Here is a 6,849-nt window from a genome sequence, read left to right as displayed (position 1 = left end):
CGTTTCGCCTCTTCTCTTTATTTTCGCCGTCCTTCCAGCCGCAGGACCCGCACTCCAACGCAGCACCCCTCTCGCCTTAGGCTCGGATCAGGTCCCTGCTTTCGGGCGCCAGTTGTTAGAGGAAAATGCCGCGGGAGACAAGACTCATGATATCATGATCATCAAGTCTCAGTTTATTGTAACAGATTACATAGTTTATATATGTTCGTTAATTAGCTCATACATATTGCAAAAGCTAAGCTCATGATTGGTTGCTATGTGACTTGTACTATTATCTTAAAAGTATCGTTATGATCGATACATGCCTGTCCGGCTGGCCTTGCAGTTAGAACAGCTTAGTACCCCCTTTGTTCTTCTCTATCTACTTCTACATACTAAGCAATTTCAATATCCTGCTTTCTGCACATCATCTATTCTTCAGGGCCATGCGAACTTTGCAGCAGTCACGTAGCCCTCCCTATTTGGATTAATTTTACAGTATCATGTCCCTTGTCGTTCAACCATTCCTCTGTCAGGCTCTCTTCATATAAGTAATTACAAAGTAGAGGGGAAATTTTTTTAGTATTGTACAGGGGGGTTTTAACACATGTACAGGGGGGTTTTCACTTTGTACATGGGGGTCAGGAGTTCTAAGATGGAGGAAAGTGGGCTGATCCTGTTCTTCCTCCTTTTTCCTTACCTCCATGTTCTTGGTGATGTTGGCACTCACAGATTGGTTTAGAGTAGAAAAACACTTGGCAATGTAGGTAGTAGGTATTGGGGAATAATTGTAAACATGTTATACGTAATATATCTTATAAAAGATAGCAGCAGCCCTGGGCGGGGGGGAGAGACGAAGAAGACAGCAGATAGAGAGGATGTCAGTGTGTGTGTGTGCCTCTACCCAGGCCGCTGATCAAATAGCCGCAGTCCAAGAACATAATCTGTTAGATAACTAGCAATAAACTGCCTTGAGACCGAACAGCTAAAGCCTGCGGAGTTTTTCTTTGGAAGCACGGGTTGGAGGAGGAATTTCACCACCACATGAGACCCCAGAGCAAGGCCAGGGTTCTCACACTTCCTTACCTCCATGTTCTTGGTGATGTTGGCACTCACAGATTGGTTTAGAGTAGAAAAGCACTTGGTAACGTAGGTAGTAGGTATTGGGGAATAATTGTAACCATGTTATACGTAATATATCTTATAAATGAGAGCAGCAGCCCTGGGCGGGGAGAGAGAAGAAGAAGACACCAGACAGTCAGGGTGTCAGGAGTGTGTGCTTCTCTGCCTGGGCCGCTGACCAAAGGGCCGCAGCCCGAGAACATAATCTTTTAGGTAACTAGCAATAAATCGTCTTGAGACTGAACAAGAAGAGGCTGCGGAGTTTTCTTTGGGAGCACGGGTTGGAGGAGAAACTTTACCACCACACGAGACCCCAAACCAAACCCGGGGTTCTCACATGCCCCTGCAGTGGGAAGCACAACTCATCAGGTTTGTGTCCTTTGAGCTCAGGGATGGTGACACTCAGAGGCACAGAAAGGTTTCTTGCCAACAAACACAAGTTGAACATTGGAACAGTTTAATAACCATCACAGCTCTTCCCTCAGCTCTTTGTGATGAACCAGCAGCATCTGATATGTCCCCCATTCCCAAGGGATTTCTGTACAGGAACAGTTTTAGACAATGACATAAGAAAGTGCAATTTTGTGATAAATATAAATATTAGTAAGGTGTTGGCTAATGTGATATTTATTTGAACTTTGGCAAGATTGGACAACTTCCTAAAGCTGAAAGCATGAAACCAATCAGTCGAGAATCACTTGAGTGACCAGAGAGCACCTGGAGTAGGAAATCTGGGAGCAAAAGGAAGGATGTAGATCCAGCTTGTCTAGTGAAGAGATGTCCTTTCACGTGTCAATTTAAACAGAACAGATGGAAACACCTGAAGGAAGACGGAGAGGCTACTCTGATGGGGATGGATCCTCAGCCACTTGGAGATTGCTGATCAATTTTACTACTCCAGAGGTCTCTTCTTTCTTGAGCTCTTCAGTTCAGGAATTCAGTGAGAAATGCTAATAAACCTTTGTTCAAAATGCCCAAACAAGAAAAACCTCTGGGAATAATTGAAGATTTCAAATCTTCTGTGGTTAATTAGACAGCTTTCACAAGTGCATTCAAAGTGAATATACTATATTGAAAACAATGCAGAGAGAATTGTTTTGTCCTGTTAAATTTTCTTTTCCTGTTTATAGATTGATATCAGCAATATCCAATTGATATTGACCCCCAGCACCTTCTAATGCAGTCTGAACAGATATCAAAATCAAGATCCTTCATGGCTGACAAGCAATCACACTTTGTCCCCACCCCATCCCCACAATTTCCCCCATCAAACCCCTGGCACTCCTATGGATCAGGAATGGTGTGGCCAGCAGGAGCAGGGCACTGATTCGTCCCCTGTGCTGGGCACTGGTTGGGCAACACCCTGAGTGCTGTGTCCAGTTCTGGGCCCCTCAATTTAAGAAGGACATGGAGGGGCTGGAGCGTGTCCAGAGAAGGGCAACAAGGCTGCTGAGGGGTCTGGAGCGCAAGTCCTGTGAGGAGTGGCTGAAAAAGCTGGGGTTGTTGATCCTGGAGAAGAGAATGCTCAGGGGAGACCTCATCACTCTCTACAATTCCCTGAGAGGAGGGTGCAGCCCGGTGGGGGTTGGGTTCTTTTCCCAGGGAACAGGGACAGGACAAGAGAACACAGCCATCAGCTGCACCAGGGGATGTTTAGGCTGGACATCAGGAAATATTCTTCACACAAAGGGTGATTGCGTATTGGAATGGGCTGCCCAGGGAGGTGGGGGAGTCACTGTCCTGGAAGTGTTTAAGGAAAGACTGGATGTGACATTCAGTGCCATGGTCTGGGTGACAAGGTGGTGCTGGATCCCAGGTTGAACTTGATGCTCTCCAAGGTCTTTTCCAGCCTGGTTGATTCTCTGATGATTGTGACACTGCAGTGCCCTGGGGAAGCAAGGGGCCATTGTGACACTGTGGGGCCTGGTGGCACTAAGAGGACCATGGTAACACTGTGTACGACATGGCAACACAGAGCCAAGAGGACATTGTGACACTGTGAGGCTGAATGGAAGCAAGGAGTGCAATGTGACAGTCTGGGTCCTGGTGGGACCACAGAGGACACTGTGACACTGCAGGGCCTTGGGAGACCAAGGGCCCATTGTGCCACAGCAAGGCCCAAGGATCCAAGGGACTTTGTGACACCAAGGGGTCCCATGGAACTAAAGGGACATTGTGACACTGGGAGGCCTCATGGAGTCATGGAGACCATTGGAACACTCTGAGGCCTCATGGAACTGTGGTGACACCAAGTTGTCTGGGAGTGTTGATCTGCTGGAGGGTAGGAGGGCTCTGCAGAGGGCCCTGGACAGGCTGCATCCAGGGCCCAAATCCAACAAGGTGAGGCTTAACAAGTCCAAGTGCCGGGTCCTGCACTTTGGCCACAACAACCCCTGCAGCACTACAGGCTGGGGACAGAGTGGCTGGACAGCAGCCAGGCAGAAAGGGACCTGCAGGGACTGATGGACAGCAGGCTGGATGTGAGCCAGCTGTGTGCCCAGGTGACTAAGAAGGTGCAGGGCAGTGATTCTTCCCCTGTGCTGGGCACTGCATAGGCAGCACCTTGAGTGCTGTGTCCAGTTCTGGGCCCCCCCAATTTAGGAAGGACATGGAGGGGCTGGAGCATGTCCAGAGAAGGGCAACAAGGTTGGTGAGGCATGTGGAGCGCAAGTCCTGTGAGGAGTGGCTGAAAAAGCTGGGGTTGTTGATCCTGGAGAAGAGGAGGCTCAGGGGAGACAAGGCAGTGTCAGGGCACAGCTTGGACTTGATGATCTCCAAAGTATTTTTTAGACTTGCTGATTCTGCGATTCTCTGAATCCACCTTTGGAACAGTTGCAGGAGGAGCCCTGGGCCTCCTCTTCAGAAGCTCCAGCAGCCCAGGTCCCTCAGCTTCTCCTCACAGCCCCAAAGCCCATCCTGTCAGTCCTGCAGAGCCTCTGCAGCTCCTCCTCGCTGCCCAGAACAGGGAGCCCCACAGCCAGACACAGCAGCCCAGATATGGCCCCCTGGCCTGGGGTGCCTCTGGCAAGGGAGCAGCACCAGGCACTGCAGGAGCCTGCAGACAATTCCTGCAGCACTTGTGGGATGATCCTGCTCCCCAAGGGATGTTCCCATGGTGCCAAGTCAGGAACTGCAATGGGGAGTGGGGCCAGAGAGAAAAGGGCAAACAGGGATGGGCTGTTTGCAGGGGAGGGAACAGGGGTGGGCAAGAGGAAGAAATCTGTAGCAGGAAGAGGAAGGAAAGCAAAGGTGAAGCCAAGGAAATGCTCAGGGCAGTTTGGGGGTGGCTGCCAGGCAGCCCTGGCTCTGAGCAGCAGCGTCTGCAGTGGGACAGGAAACTCCCAGCTGATGGGAACAAACTTTCTGGCTGACTGCAGAGGCCAGGACAAAGCTGAGTGGTTTCCCTGGCGTCCCCCAGCCCTTCCTGGCCCCAGGGGCTGATGGCATTTGTGCTCCCTCTGGTTCACGTCCCCACAGCACCAGCACGGGGGTGCTCCCACCTGCTGTGTGCAATGCAAACAGGGGCTGCTGAGCCAGTGCTGCCGTGTCTGTGCCTGCAAGGATGCGGCACCTCTGTGAGCTGGGGGAGAGGCCAGGGATGCAGAGGGGGGATGTTGTTGGCAGCTCCATGAGGACGCTCTGGGACACTGTCCTGGGCTGTGCAGCGCACTGGGGATGGATCAGCCCCTGCTCTGCTGCTCCTTCCCATCTCCCCCAGGGCCCTTGCAGAGCACCAGCCATGCTGTTTGCCCCCAGCCTGCCCACGGCCAGCCTGGGGCTGCTCACGGGGGTTTTCTGTGCTGAGCATTGGCCTGGCCGTGTTCTTGAGAGAGCCTGGGCAAGGAGGCTGGAGCCCCCAGGCCCTGGCCTGAGGCATCAGCGCTGCCCCAGCAGTGCCCATGGCCTGTCCCTGCAGCAGCCCCGGCCCTGCCACCCCCAGGACTGTGCCCGGCCCCGAGAGCACTCAGGCCCTGCAGCAACACCAGGGACACCAGGGCAGTGGGGCAGGGCCACGGGAGCAGCACTGGCAGCACCAAGTGCTGCTGCTCCTGGGCACAGCTGCTGTGCCAGCACTGATCTGCCCCCAGCTCTGCACACAGACATTGCTGCTGCAGCTCCAGAGAAGGCAGCAAAAGGGCATCTCTGCAGAAAACTCTGCTGGGAGATGCTTGAGTTCCTTAAAAGGCACCAAGAGGGCAGCCCCTCATTGACACAGTCTGTGGGCACAAAGAAGCTGAAGACAATGACACAAACAATGATATTTATTGAGAACAATATGAAAAAAGTAAAACAAGGAAAAAACCACTAAATGAAGCCAACATGGAGAATAAAAAATTTCTTTTTTTACAAGTGATTGGCAGAAATTGTCCAGCAGTTTAAGGTCCCTGAAAGCATCCAGTCATCAGTCTCCTCACTGCAGCCTTGAGCTCCTGGTTCCTCAGGCTGTAGATGAGGGGATTCAGGGCTGGAGGCACCACCGAGTACAGAAATTACAGGGCCAGATCTAGGGATGAGGAGGAGATGGAGGGAGGCTTCAGGTGAGCAAATATAATAGTACTGACAAACAAGGAGACCACGGGAATGTGAGGGAGGCAGGTGGAAAACGCTTTGTGACGTCCCTGCTCAGAGGGGATCCTGAGCACAGCCCTGAGGATCTGCACATAGGAGAAAACAATGAACACAAAACATCCAAGTCCTAAACTCACATTAACTGCAATGAGTCGAAGTTCCCTGAGATAGGATTTAGAGCAAGAGAGTTTGAGGATCTGTGGGATTTCACAGAAGAACTGGCCCAGGGCATTGCCGTGGCACAGGGGCAGGGAAAATGTATTGGCTGTTTGCAGCAGAGCATTGAGAAAGGCACTGGCCCAGGCAGCTGCTGCCATGTGGGCACAAGCTCTGCTGCCCAGGAGGGTCCCGTAGTGCAAGGGTTTGCAGATGGACATGTAGCAGTTGTAGCACATGATGGTCAGGAGGGAAAACTGCTGAGATGAAGATCAGAAAGGAAAAGAGCTGTGCAGCACATCCTGTGTAGGAGATGGTGCTGGTGTCCCAGAGGGAATTGTGCAGGGCTTTGGGGACAGTGGTGCAGATGGAGCCCAGGTCGCTGAGGGCCAGGTTGAGCAGGAAGAAGAACATGGGCGTGTGCAGGTGGTGGCCGCAGGCTACGGCGCTGATGATGAGGCCGGTGCCCAGGAGGGCAGCCAGGGAGATGCCCAGGAAGAGGCAGAAGTGCAGGAGCTGCAGCTGCCGCGTGTCTGCCAGTGCCAGCAGGAGGAAGTGGCTGATGGAGCTGCTGTTGGACATTTGCTGTGGCTGCACATAGGCACCTGTTCATGGAGAAAGGACAGGGAAAAGTCAGGAGAGGCTGCTTGGAACCAAACCCGGGCCATTCCCTTCAGATTGTCCTGCTGGGACTCACTCACCCTTGTTCCTGCTCTGGGAAAACCTTCACCCAAGTCCCTGCCTGAGCTCCAGCTGTGCTGGCTGAGTGTGCCAGGAGCAGCCAGGCCTGTGCATGTGGGCTCTCGAGGAGCCATCCCTATTCCGCTGCCGTGGGTTTGGGGCCATGTGGCAGAGGGACAAGTCTGGATATTCAGGATTTGTCAGGGGAATCATTTAAAGTGCAGAAAGGCTTGATACCATCTGCACTACCAGGTGTAGAGGACATGGATAGCAGGGAATATATGCATAAAATTATTTCCCTACCCACACATCATTGCTAGCTCTCTGAGATCAGAAATCCCC

Source organism: Lonchura striata, chromosome 32 (assembly GCF_046129695.1).
Source record: "Lonchura striata isolate bLonStr1 chromosome 32, bLonStr1.mat, whole genome shotgun sequence".
Classification (NCBI taxonomy): domain Eukaryota; kingdom Metazoa; phylum Chordata; class Aves; order Passeriformes; family Estrildidae; genus Lonchura; species Lonchura striata.
The sequence above is the reverse complement of the archived record's forward strand: the minus strand, read 5'-3'. Positions refer to the sequence as shown.